At 32.1% G+C, this 13,650-nt stretch overlaps 1 long non-coding RNA gene and 1 pseudogene across 4 annotated transcripts in view; both read right to left on the bottom strand.

Moving 5' to 3' along the window:
- LOC107027172 overlaps positions 1–2,064 on the bottom strand; it is a 4,645-nt pseudogene extending 2,581 nt beyond the window's left edge. The window contains exons 1-2 of the transcript XR_003579843.1: positions 1,489–2,064; positions 783–1,067 (exon numbers count right to left, since the gene is read on the bottom strand). The product of XR_003579843.1 is annotated as a geraniol 8-hydroxylase-like (transcript). The remainder of the gene's footprint in view (positions 1–782; positions 1,068–1,488) is intronic.
- A 7,525-nt stretch (positions 2,065–9,589) lies between these two features.
- Positions 9,590–13,650, bottom strand: part of LOC107027173 — a 14,872-nt gene continuing 10,811 nt past the window's right edge. For 2 of the 3 annotated variants that reach the window (XR_003579844.1, XR_003579845.1), the window contains exon 5: positions 13,131–13,635. This is a non-coding gene — a long non-coding RNA (uncharacterized LOC107027173). Of the gene's footprint in view, positions 10,606–13,130; positions 13,636–13,650 lie in introns of those variants that run through there. The other variant, XR_003579846.1, reaches the window with a different exon arrangement.

The following is a 13,650-nucleotide window of genomic DNA, read 5'->3' on the forward strand; positions in this document are numbered from 1 at the left end:
TATAACATTTTGAGTATAAAAATAGTTTAATTTATTTTGCTATATTTGCTTGTATTTTTATTTTATGATAACTTTTTTTTAAAATTATTGATACAAAACAAAGTTCAATAAATATTTAATATAAATTATTATAGTTGTGTGACCTTTTGAGATATTAACTCCAATTTCTTAAGATGACAATTATTTACTCTCAAATAATTCAAGTGAGAAAATAGTGAACATGACGATAAAATTTTTATTCTCCTAGCTAGTTAAATGTTATAAAAAATAATATTGTCCGTCAATTATCTACCTTGACCCAATTACATGAAATAGAAAATCCCATAATAACTCAAAGTTATAGTTTGTATGAATTTTTTTTTTAGAGTTTTAAACCACACACAAAACTAGATAAGAAACAATGAACCAAACACTTGATAAAAATAATCATACATTATCAATCCTTATATTACTAATCCCTGCATTATTGATCTTTGTACCTAACGACCTCTTATAGGTTTTTGAGAAAGTCATTTTCTTGTAGGTTGAGAAATACTATCTCCGGAGCCCTCACTTTAGGGCTATCTTTCGCCGTTGACAGACATGGTTCAACGTGCCAGCTACACTTCCTCTTCTAGAACAGTGACATCTATCCTAAGGACGTTGACTTGACTGAATCTCTTTAAATTCTTATGTTATTTCTTATTTTCTATTGAGGCTGGGAGATTGAGAAGGGGGGTGAAGGAAATGTTAGAACTTTTTTCAGCTCTAAAATTCAAAGGATAAAAGAGAAGAGCACAAACCAGGAGCATTGATTTTATATGATTTTGATCCATCTCTTTGGGATTTTCTGCACTGAAGTTGAGTAATACTTCCAAAACATCATTCTTTTCACCATGGCTCCTTTGTTTTTCCTCTAATCGTTCATCGATCAAATCATCTAAAAATTTAAACAACTTACCAAAATGGTAATTTGCATGATACCTTATTCTTTGAAGATCAATCTTTTCAAGTATAGGGAAATAATCTGCTAGGTTAATCTTCGCAGCCTCATTCATGACACCCCATATCATATCCTTCAACTCAACCTTTAAAATTAAAAAGGGTAACAAAACAGGACATTTGGTATACAGTTTAGTACACAAAAAAAATCATAACAAGGTATCACATGAGTTGTGGTGATGCAGTGATGAGAATGTTTCACCCTTAACCAAATGTTTCATATTCAAGCCCTAAGGACTGTTTCATCCTTAACCAGAGATTTCATATTCAAGCCTTGGGGGATTGTTTCACCCTTAACAAGAGGTTTCAAGTTCAAGCCTTGGGAGACTGATTCACCCTTAACCAGAGGTTTCGGGTTCAACCTAGGTATGGAGAAACACCCGTTGGGAGTGTCACTCCCAAATGAGTCTTGCATTGCGCGATCTGAATTTAGTTGGAGTTCCAATGTGGTCTCGGACCAATGGGTAGAAAACCAAAAATAAAATAAATCATGTTATTAATTTTTGCCTTTGAATCCGAAAAAGGGTCAGCCAAGTCCTTGGAGAAAAGGGTGCTGCACATCACATTGAAATTAGTCTTGAAAACAGCTTGACATATATCCAAAGCTTTACCTTGTTGACTACATTTTGCACAATAAGCAATCAACTCTTTCACTTTTTGAGACCTTAGATGTTCATTTGCATCAAGCTTATTGGAAGAGAAGACACTCTCGTTCAAGATTTTCCTAAGCGTTCGCCATTGAGGACAAACAGGAAGACATACCACAGAAAATTTGGAAAAGGCTAAGTCTTGCTTTTGAAGGACTTGTTTTGCCATGGTTGATGAAGAAATGACAACTATTGTCTTTTGTCCTATTTTCAAACTCATAATTGGACCATATATTTGTGCAAGATTAACTAGTGATCTATGAGGTTTTGTACCTAACAAATGAAAATTTCCAATAATTGGCCATGGTGATGGCCCTGGTGGAAGTTTTTTGATGCTTCTAATACTACATATTTTTGCTATAATAATATAAAGAAAGCTCAAGGCCAAAGTTGATCAAAGCACAAGTGTTGTATAGTTATCCATTTTTGATAATCTTCAACCTTCTTCCTTCAACTTTGATACTATTCACAAAGTTGATGTGTAAGAAATGTGTACCTCTAACAATAGGGAATGCATATTTATATAGAGAAAAAGGATATATATTAACGGTCTGAAGTTGTTTCGAATTTTCAAAAAACACTTTAATTATGATGGCTTTCTATTGCCTTTCTATACAACTTTAAACTTATACTCTTTTCGTTTTAAAAAGAATGACCTTCTTTTTTTTTAGTCTGTTTAAAAAAATATGACATCTTTCTTTTTTTGATTAACATTTTAATTTCATCTTTCCACGTGACATATTTAAGACCACAAGATTAAAGGGCAATTTTATACATTTCACATAACTTTAATTTAGGACCACAAGATTCAATATTTTTCTTTATTTTCTTAAACTTCGTGTCAAGTCAAACCAGGTCATTATTTGCGAAACAGATGTAATATTATTATATCATCTTCGATACTCTAGATTTTAAACACACCAATCATTATGTGACACGTGTTAATTAATTTATTTAAAGTGTAATTTTTTTTTTCATTTGAAGTTTTTTCTTTTATCTTTTTTTCTCTCGTACTTTTTGACTTCATTTTTCTTACTTTAATTTTAAATTTCACCTAACCTTCCACCCCATCCCACCCACCCCACATAACCTTTGAATCAATGGTTTCTTTGAATACTTCAAACAATCCCAAAGCTCTATTGATATCCTAGTTATAAGTAGATCTCACCTAGGCACAAATAATAGGCACATACCCCTTTTCATCTACGTTATTATTATAATTACATGTACATTGAGAAATAATATTATTCATCTTTATTTCATATTTAAAATTTTCAAACAAGATTTACAAAACATTCAATATGATACTAAAGTAGGAGGTCACAAACACTTAATAAAAAAATTAATATTATTTTTGTTGTGTATTCTATATAATATATGTTCTAGATTATGCGATAATATTTTCTTATGAAAAAAATAGTAACTTTTTGAAATTTGGAACCAATTTAAAATAAACTTTTTGCTGTTATAAAATCAAGCTCATAAGAATATAATCATAAAGAGAAGAAGACAAGAGAAGTAGATAGAAGAAGAGGAATTTTCTTCTTATTCTAGTGTGTTCTACAAAAGATGAATGATATCTCTATTTATAGAGTAAAAATATCACCCAAAGACCACCATGATAAATGCCCAATTAATAGGTACATAATTATCTACAAAGGTTCATGTCACCTTGGAAATGTAGATACATGATAGGATAAGTTCATGAAGAAAGCAAATGAACAATCCACTATTCAATGGATTTATAACACTCCCCCTTGGATGTCAATAGATTATGTGCCTCATTAAAACCTTACTAGAAAAAACCCTGTGGGAAAAAATTCTAGTGAAGGAAAAAGAGTACACATATCTTTTGATACGCACTATTTGTTGCCTCATTAAAAACCTTGCCAGGAAAACCCAGTGGGAAAAAAACCTCGGTCAAGGGAAAAAGAGTGCAACGCGTATTATACTCCCCCTGATTAAAACATCACTTAATTTCTTGTGATGATGTCTCCAATCTTCGTACATTGTGGTTGGTATATTCTTTTTCAAAGAAAAACCACACATTTCTTGAATATGGTGTGTCATTTATCTCAACCAGACGCACTTTCGACTTGCTTCATGGAGGACTTTTATTTCTGCATAGCAACATTTGCTTCATTGATCGCCAGGATATTATTGTGCCTCCACATGTAAACACATAGCGTGCTTGAGATAGAGCTTTATGCGGATCAGATAAATATTTTGCATCTGCATAACCAATCAATTTTGTCTTGGATTCCTCGGAATAGAATAAACCCATAACTATGGTTCTTCGAGGATATTCAACCATGTGCTCAACACCATTTCAATGTCCTTTTATGGGGGAGAAGCTGAATCTTGCCAGTAAATTTACTGCAAAACAAAAATCTGGTCAAATATTGTTAGTAAGATGCACTAGTGCCCTGATTGCACCAAGATAGAGTTTCATCACCAAGAAACTCTTCATCCTTCTTTTGAGATCAAACTGAATCATCATTTATGTCAAGTGATCTCATAATCATTGGGGTACTCAATGAACGCTTATTATCCATATAAAATTGCATCAAATCTTTTCAGTGTATGTGCACTGTTAGACAATATTTCTTTTGTCAAATTATCAATCTGTAGGTCAAGTCAAAATTTTGTCTTACCAAGACCTTTTCATAAAAATACAAGGACAATTAGGGTCATTCTTTTGTACCCTTTTTCTTCCTTGACTATTTCAATCCATATAAGGATTCTTGAAGCTTTATTGGAAAAGTTTCTTTCAAACTCTTATATGCTTCAGACACCTCGATTGTTTCAAGGATTTTCATATAACCTTCATTGTCTAGCTAGACATTACAATTATTCATTACATGCATTCAAGTTTTCATATGTTGCCAGATCAAAACAAACCTCATTGCATCCACCAAAGGAGAAAACATCTCCAATAATGTCAGGATTTTTGCGATAAACCTTTATGCCCCAAGGCACAAACCGTATTTGATATCTTACGGTTATACTATCGCATAATAATTTATTTGTACCCCACTGACATTATACCTTGATTTATGGACTACCAGTCCAAAATGTCACTTTTCTAAGTGAAACAAAATATACTTGAATTGTGCATTTTACTTGGCCAACCATTTATCTGTCCACACTATATGACAGATTTGAATTCAAGATCCTCGTCACAATTTATATCATTGAGCGCTACCTCATATCAAAGATACCGTCGACGGTTATTTGATATCGATTCCAACAAGACATAACTTATCGAGATCTCTTCATTTTTCATTATTTCAGGTACCTGAACCTTTTTCAAGATTTTATGAAGTGTTATGTCAATGTGCTCTTTTATAGCACTTGCCTCATTATCATGACCATATTGATCATTTGCTCCTTCCTTCTTCAAGGAATTTTATATTTGGAATCGATTGGTCTATTACGCTTCCGACGTATCATAGACTCTGTCCTTCAAGGACTTCACATTGGAGCATTTGCAGCTGAATTATATCATAGGGTCAGTGCATTCATCTGGCAACTGATTTGCAACATTATGCAACTGAATTATCCCTTGAACTTTAAGTTCACATATTTATTTAACGAGGATCTAGATAATTCATAATTAACCTCACACATAATTTTCAGCTGTCAATCATCTCTCCCCCTAATGTTAGAAAATCTAACATTCATTCCAACCTTATTTGGAAGTTCATCTTTGTGCGTGGTGGAGCAATTAAAATCATAACCGCACATTCAACATTTTAGATGAAAATTATATGGTTCCTGACCCTGAACCAATTTTAATGGGGAAACCTTGTTGGTTTGATGCATACATGTGTTGCTACATGTTAAATAAAATTATCTCATACCAAATCTTATTTGGGAGTTTTGTTCTCATAACCATGATTTAGCTATAATTGGAGGCATACAATTTCTGCTAAATCAACCAGCATTATCAATATAATTTCATAGTTTGGAACTGTGCTCTTAATTTTAACAATTCGAGCAAACAACCTTACAAAAACCAATTTGTAAGTTGACAACAAAATACATGTGACCATCGCATAGATGCATCAATCATATAGTTGCAAATGATCCACATGACAGGTGAACGGGCCCATATTCACCCTTTTATATGTTCCAAAAATTTTAGGGGATTACAATCCCAACCTTAGCTGGTACAATGATCATTTTATCAAGAGAACAAGCAACACAAGAGAATTCTTGAAGAATCTTTATTTCTTCATCATATAAATCACCTGAATTCTCAATCACGTTTGCATCACATTTAATCGGAATGGTCAACCAGTCATGCCAACTGATCTTTATTTTAGTACACTTATAATTTACTTTTACATGTGATTTCATCAGCATGTACATGTTTGTATGGAACAAACAAGAGGAAAAGTGGGGTAATCTTTTACATAAACATTTATAACCCTCTTCGGTTGTAGTGATTTATAGTCTCAATATTTATTTTCAATTCATCCGAAACTTAAAAAGTTTCATTTGAGACTTACTACAACCCCAATATTATTCCTCTGATAATAGCACAACTCGTTAGAGCTTGCAATTAATTTTGTGTACTATCACATATTGCATGACACCATCCCTATGGTGAGCATCTCCTTCAAGGAGGAAATTATATTATTATTGTCATGGTCAAAATCATTACGAGCAAGACGTCTTTCTTGCTTTACTTTTGTTGTACCATAGGTACACAACCAATGACAAATTTGTATTGCCACACAATAATGACCACAACCCTTATAGGCAAGAACTATTTCTTTCTTTTGCCCTTTCGGTAGTTCATACCATAGTGACGTATAAAACGTACAATACAATTAGCCATTTCTGCCAAATAAAATTTATTTCCTCTCAAATCTCCCGTAGAGATGAGAAGTGACATATATCATTTTTTCTCAAACCTTCCATAGAGGTGAGTTGTGGCATATATCCAACCCATAATGATTTTATCACATCTGGACCCATTCTCTTATAGAATGGTCGAGCATTCACGATACTCATCACAAGTCACATTCTCTTCAAGGAATGGACTAATTATTTATATGTACTTCATAAATTTGCATTATAAGCACATTGTCATGGCTTTAAAATCCATCATATTTCCATGACACACCTCAACATCACTTTGAAAGATCAAGTGTACCATCACTTTATCTTCTTGTATCATGATAGAGGATTTATAAACTTGTCAAATTATTGGGTTGACAACATTTACAAGTCTAATGACCTTTCATACCATTTTGATAATAAAAATTGCCTTCACATTTTGAAGGACTATTTGAAGAACTCATAGTGTTCTTCCTTTTATCATTACCACAATGATGACTATTATAATTCTGTCCCTCCACGCCCTTATTCATATCATTAATTATTTGTCATCTTTCAGACTAATCATTCACTGCTACCACATTCATATGATTGAATGGAGCAAGTCAACAGGCGGATTTCAGAGTTATCACATGTTGCTACCACATTCTTTTCAAGGAATGGAGCAAATTCAATATGATGAATTTCAAGACATTTCATCAAAAATATATTATTTTTCTTAGTCATCATTTTATCATCGCTATGGTGCATTGGCTCAAACTCAATGTCTTACCCATATAAGGCGTGTTACGCCATAATTCTATGGGACTTGAACCCAATCACGGTGCATCAAAACTCTAATTGATGTCTTACCCTTTTGGTGCGATAGAACTTGAATCTATCATCTTATACTCAAATATTTTTCATTATGGTGCATCCGGACTTTAACCTGATGTCTTACCCATTTGGTGCGATGAAACTTGAATCCATCGTCTTACCTTAACCAACGGTATAATAAACCGAAGTACAACATGATTTATTCTTTGAGTCTTTCTAAACAATCAAAATAATATTCAAACTCATGCTATTAAAANAATCCTTATCATCCTGGTGCATCAAAACTCAGATTGATGTCTTACCCTCTTGGTGCGATAGAACTTGAATCTACCGTCTTACCGTCAAATATTTTCTTTTATTTATTATGTCATCCGGACTTTAAGTAGATGTGTACCCTTTTGGTGCGACGGGGCTTGAACCCATCGTCTTACCCTTAACCAACGGTATAATAGACCGAAGTACAACATGATTTATTCTTTGAGTCTTTCTAAACAATCAAAATAATATTCAAACTCATGCTATTAAAATTTTATACCTTCTTCCATTTAAGAAGTTTTGTATAGCATGTCATATTCAACCAATAGTAGTATATGTCTTCAGTTCCTGATAATTGTTAGTGACTGAATACTATTTTATTCTAAATCATAAAATATTTTAGATAATACATACCTGATTTTATGCATATAATATTTTGATCTTCTTAACGAGATCAACCAAAATATGAGCTAAAGAAAAACAAGAACCCACTCTCAATTAGATAGAGACTCGTGCTGATAACGTGTTATAAAATCAAGCTCATAAGAATATNCTAAATCATAAAAATATTTTAGAAAATACATACCTGATTTTATACATATAATACCTTGATTGTCATAGCAAGATCAACCAAAACATGAGTTAAAGAAAAATTAAAACTCAATCTTAATTGGCTAGAGACTCGTGCTGATAACGTGTTATAAAATCAAGCTCATAAGAATATAATCATAAAGAGAAGAAGACAAGAGAAGTAGATAGAAGAAGAGGAATTTTCTTCTTATTCAAGTGTGTTCTACAAAAGATGAATGATATCTCTATTTATAGAGTAAAAATATCACCCAAAGGCCACCATGATAAATGCCCAATTAATAGGTACATAGTTATCTACAAAGGTTCATGTCACCTTGGAAATGTAGATACATGATAGGATAAGTTCATGAAGAAAGCAAATGGACAATCCACTATTCAATGGATTTATAACATTTGCTTTATTCTTCATAATAGATTTTTATCATAGCCAAACAAATATTATACCATGTTTGAAATCTCAGTTTCAAGAGTTTTATAATCCCGCGAGTATTTATTGTATATGACATTTTAATTAATTAAACTCACAAAGTTTTAAAAGCCTTTTTTTCTTAAATAACTCTTTGCCTAACCATATTATTAAGACATATAAATTTAAGCAGATGGTGTACAAAAGGGCTTGCGTGAAGTATCAATACCAAATCTAGAGGCTTTGTGTAGACAACTTACTCTAATAAAATATTAGTGGTTGATTCTATGGTAGTGTCATCTAAAATCACATAAAAACGACTTTATTCTTACTAATTTTCGTGTGCTATACACTTTACGTGCAATACGGAAAATTTGTAGCTACAAGTTATAAATTTTTTGAACTATAGTTTAATATCTACGGCTAAATATTTGCTACTTAAGATACATTATTTTCTTAAGAAATGAACTTTTTATCACAATTATTACTATCTAACATACCATGTGAAGATAGTGTGTACAAGTTAGTTAAAATGTTAAGTCAATTTGAATCGACAAATCAAACAAATCAAGTTAGAAGCATTTTTTCCTTATAAAATTTAATGAATGAACAGATAATTGACTAATCAGATCAAATCAAGTTGTAAGACTTTTTTTTATAGGTGAGAAAATGAACAATATAGTAACCTTTCAGTGCTTTTAAAGTAGTATTTTTTATTTATTATAAATTAAAATAATAAAAATTTGTCAAAAGTCATATCCTAATATTTATAACTATTGCTCTGGGGATTTCTATGTAACTATACCGACAACAAAAATCATTGTATATTGCATATATAATGAACACAACGACAAATTTAGGTTCTTATTAAATAGGATTTTTTTGAAAATTAAATAACTTTAACACGGAGATTTACAATACTTTTTATATAGTTTTTAAATTAAATAATACATATTACTTTTTTGTTTCATTTTATATGACACATATATACTAATTTTAGTTGTCAATTATTATGATTTATAGTAATTTTTATGCGAATAAAATAAATAAGAGAAACTAATTTTTTTTTGGTAAGTAAACATTTTACTTACCAAAACGAACATTTACAAAGCAGAAAAAAATAGCAGACTTGGACAATTTTGCTCCAAGACTTGCTAATCAAACCTTCTAAGCTACTATCGCGACTCTTATACTATGGATACATATTTAGTTGTTGTAGTCTACTGCCTATCCTCTTCTCTTGAGATCCTCTTCCATGTATTTCTCTAATGATATGCCTAATCACGTATTCCTCATTTTTCTGCTTGGATTGAAATATTCTGCAATTACGTTCTATCCACATGTGGTATATAGTACCTGCCAGAGCCATTCTGTAAATTTGTGTTGTGTTATTCCTGCCTTTCATATACTTTATTGCCCATTGTACTTCTCATGCCACTTCATTCCTGTTCGTTGTATTCCTTGTCATGCCAGTGTCTTATTCCATACTCCAGAAGTGAACTTACAGGCAAAAAAAGATGCTCTATATTTTCGTCTTCCCCTTGACATAAGGAACATATCAAGTCATGTGTTACTCCCCACTTTGCCATTCTATCCTTTGTTGCAAGACGTTTATTCAGTGCTATGTATAATATGAAAAGCCACTTTGGTGAATCATAATTTGACAATAACAATCTTCTCCATTCAACTTTCTCCCTACTTCCTCTCATTTTTTCATACATCTTTTTAATAGAATAATGCTCCATCTGTGTCAAGCTTTGTTCATTGCATCCAGCAATTTCTAAATATTTATATGCTTTAAGAATTCTTTGCACAAGCCAAGATGCTTGATTTGTTTGTATGCCCCATATTTCATCCTTCTCGTAATAGCTATGTATCCACTCTACACAGAACTTGTCATTTTTCTTACATAAATTCCAGAGGAGTTTCCCTATTGCAGCATTGTTCCAGATGAACACATTAAGAAAATTCATTCCTCCATTTGCCTTGGGCCAACATGGTTGTTCCCAAGTTATCAATGCTTTCTTTGATGCCTCCACATTTTCAGTCCATGAGAACTTCCTACAAATACTCTCAATGACATGTAAATATTTTTAGGAAGAGCAAATATTTGTGCCCAAAATGTTTGTATTGAGAATAGGACACTCTTTACTAATTGAGCTCTACCAGCATAAGAGAGGAATTTAGTGGTCCAGCAAGTTACTCTACTCAGCATTTTATCTAAAAGAGGTTTACATTGCACTATAGAGATTCTTTTGGTACTCAAAGGTACTCCCAAGTATCTGAACGGTAGTTCACCTATCACAAAATTTAGATCCTGCATTATCTGGTCCTGTATTGTCTGCTTTACCCCACCAAAATACACACTGCTTTTATACTCTTCACTTAACTTGAAAGTTTGAGTCTTAAACAACTATTTAAGGAATACTTAGTTCCCTTATATTTCTTTTGAAGAAAATACTTGAACTTTTACTCTTCACTTTAACTTGAAACTTGAACCCTAAAATGAAGTTAAAAACGTTTAATAAAAACTGTTGAAAACCTTTAAGAACTTTGCTTTGACTTACTTCTTAACTTTAGACTTGAATCTTAACTTCTTTGACTTGGATCTTAACTTTCCTTGAATTGGATAATGGATTAAAGGTTATGATTTGTGTTCTTTAATGATTTCTAGGTGTTTATAAATCATTTGAAGTAATTAGAATCATTGGAAGGTGTTAATGTACCTTAGAAGGACTTGAAAAGGCTAAACTACGAAAAGTGGGTGAAAAACACCGATCCGGGCGCGTCCGGGGCGCGCCGCGCCAACCCCAAGTGACTGGGGCTCATTTTGACCGCACTCTAGGCGCGCCGCCCCAGCCTTCATAGTGCTATGGGGGTGCGACGCGCCTGGCGCTGCCCAGGTGCGTCTGACGAGTTTTTCAACTCGTTTTCTGATCTCAATTCCTATAAATCCCTATAATTCTTTTTCCACACCCTTAGGACCATCAATACCTTCAAGAACTACCTCTTACTCATCCTGAGCTAGAAGTAATGGTCGTTTGAAAATGATCAAAACTCACTTCTTAAATTTAGAAAAATTTCCAGATTTTTCCCTTTCTTTCCAAAAGTGATTATTTTTAGTTTCTTAGCCTGTTCTTAGCTATTACGAGTTACGAGATGTTACACCTAGGAATGATAAACTCTGTTCAAACAGTTATGGCGACTGACATGTCATTACAGTGGGGCGTTTGAGCATTTGTTATAGCGGTTGTGCAGGTTCTATAGTGGTTTTGCATGCGATATAGTGCTTGTGCATGTGCTATAGTGGGTTAAGTTGAGGTCTTATGTAAAAAGTCCCAAAAGCTCTTATTTTTTGCAACTTCAATCTTTCCCTCAATAGAAGTGATTTAGAGTGGTTCCCACTTGATTTTCCATCAAATTCATCGGTAAAGGTAAATTCATTACTCGTCATGTTGTAATTTGATTCTTAAACCTCAGAATATAGGATATTTCTCTTGGAGAGGGTTTTGACTTAATCTAATGATGGGAAAACTCTAAATTGGATAAAATGATCATAATTGATTGGGGTTAGGATTTGTGTTTAATTGAGATATTGTTAGGATAACTTTGATTAATTGTTGTGTTTTATTATTGCTTAGACCAAGAACAAGTCAAGGCATTTAAAAAAGGGAAGCTTGGGTTCTTTAGAGTTTCAAAGATTGATTCGAAGTAGGTGATGATTGTGCGTTTTTCAAGATATGTATGTATGCATGCATGCATGTCTAGTACTTTATAGTTTCACTTGTGTGATGCATGTTGGAAAAACATAGGGAAGGATATGAAATGACATCAAGTTGATAATATCATGCAATGAATCAGTTTACTTTACTTATGGTTTAGAGTGTTAGTATCCAATTTTATTTTTACATATATATATATATATGAAAAATCAACTTGTGGTAAAAATCATTATAAGCTACAATTTTTTATTACAATAAAGAACTTGTGGCTAAAACATTTCGTCTTTACAAATAATGTAGGTATAATTAAGCTAACGTTTGCCACAAAGTTGAATACTCAATTTTGATAATATTTGTTTAGCTACACCTACAATATTGTGTTCTAAATAACCTTTAACCTTTTTCCAGGGCTAAAAGGTCATTATTGCTACAACAAGTTTCAACACGTGATAAAAATTAATAATTAGCTACAAAATTTTATTGTAGCGCAAATTCAATGGCTATTTCATTTAACTATTGTAACAATTTTTTGTAACTTCACACAAATATATTTATTTAGCCATGATATTTTATTTCAGATATTTTATTGTGGCTAAAATATTAATACTGCTATGATAAATTTAACAATTGGAAAAAAATTAAATAGTAGCTACGAGATTTTGTTATAGCAAAAAAGTCGTGGCTGTATTATTTAACTGTTGCCACATTTTTTCATAATTTACAACAACTTTTTTTATAGCCATAAAATTTTGGGTTAAATGATTTTTGTGGATAAAAGGTTACTATTGCTATAATAAATTTCATCGTGTGACATAAACCTATTATCAATTACAAAAATTTATTGTAGCAATAAAGTTGTAGCTATTTAGTCAAATTATTGTCACAATTATTAATAACTGTAGAAAAATTGAAAATTAGCATTGCTAGTTTGATTTTCATGGCTAACATTTATTACAAACTAGTGTAACTGGCCGCGCTTCGCGCGGTCCTAAATATCATACTTCCTTCGTCTGATTTATTTTATGTGACATATTTTTCTTCATTGTCTATTCTCACAAATATTATTTTATCTAATTAAATAGAATTTACCACACTTTTAAAAGTTTTTTTTCTTAAACACCTGATCAAGTCAAAGGGTGTAACATAAAATGAGACGAAGAGAGTATAAATATAATTAAATATTAATTAGTATTATAATTTTATATAAGAGACAATAATTGTCTTTTCATGATCCTTTAGAATTTAGATTGTATATATAACCATTCATCAACGGATGTCGCTTCCCAGATTGGGTAAAAATGTAAACTTATAGCTGCAGAAGTAGGAATAATGGCACCGGAAATAATGTTATTTTCGTAAAATAGAGACCCTGAAACAGGTTCAC

The sequence above is a fragment of the Solanum pennellii genome, chromosome 8, assembly GCF_001406875.1.
Source record: "Solanum pennellii chromosome 8, SPENNV200".
In the NCBI taxonomy this organism is placed as follows: domain Eukaryota; kingdom Viridiplantae; phylum Streptophyta; class Magnoliopsida; order Solanales; family Solanaceae; genus Solanum; species Solanum pennellii.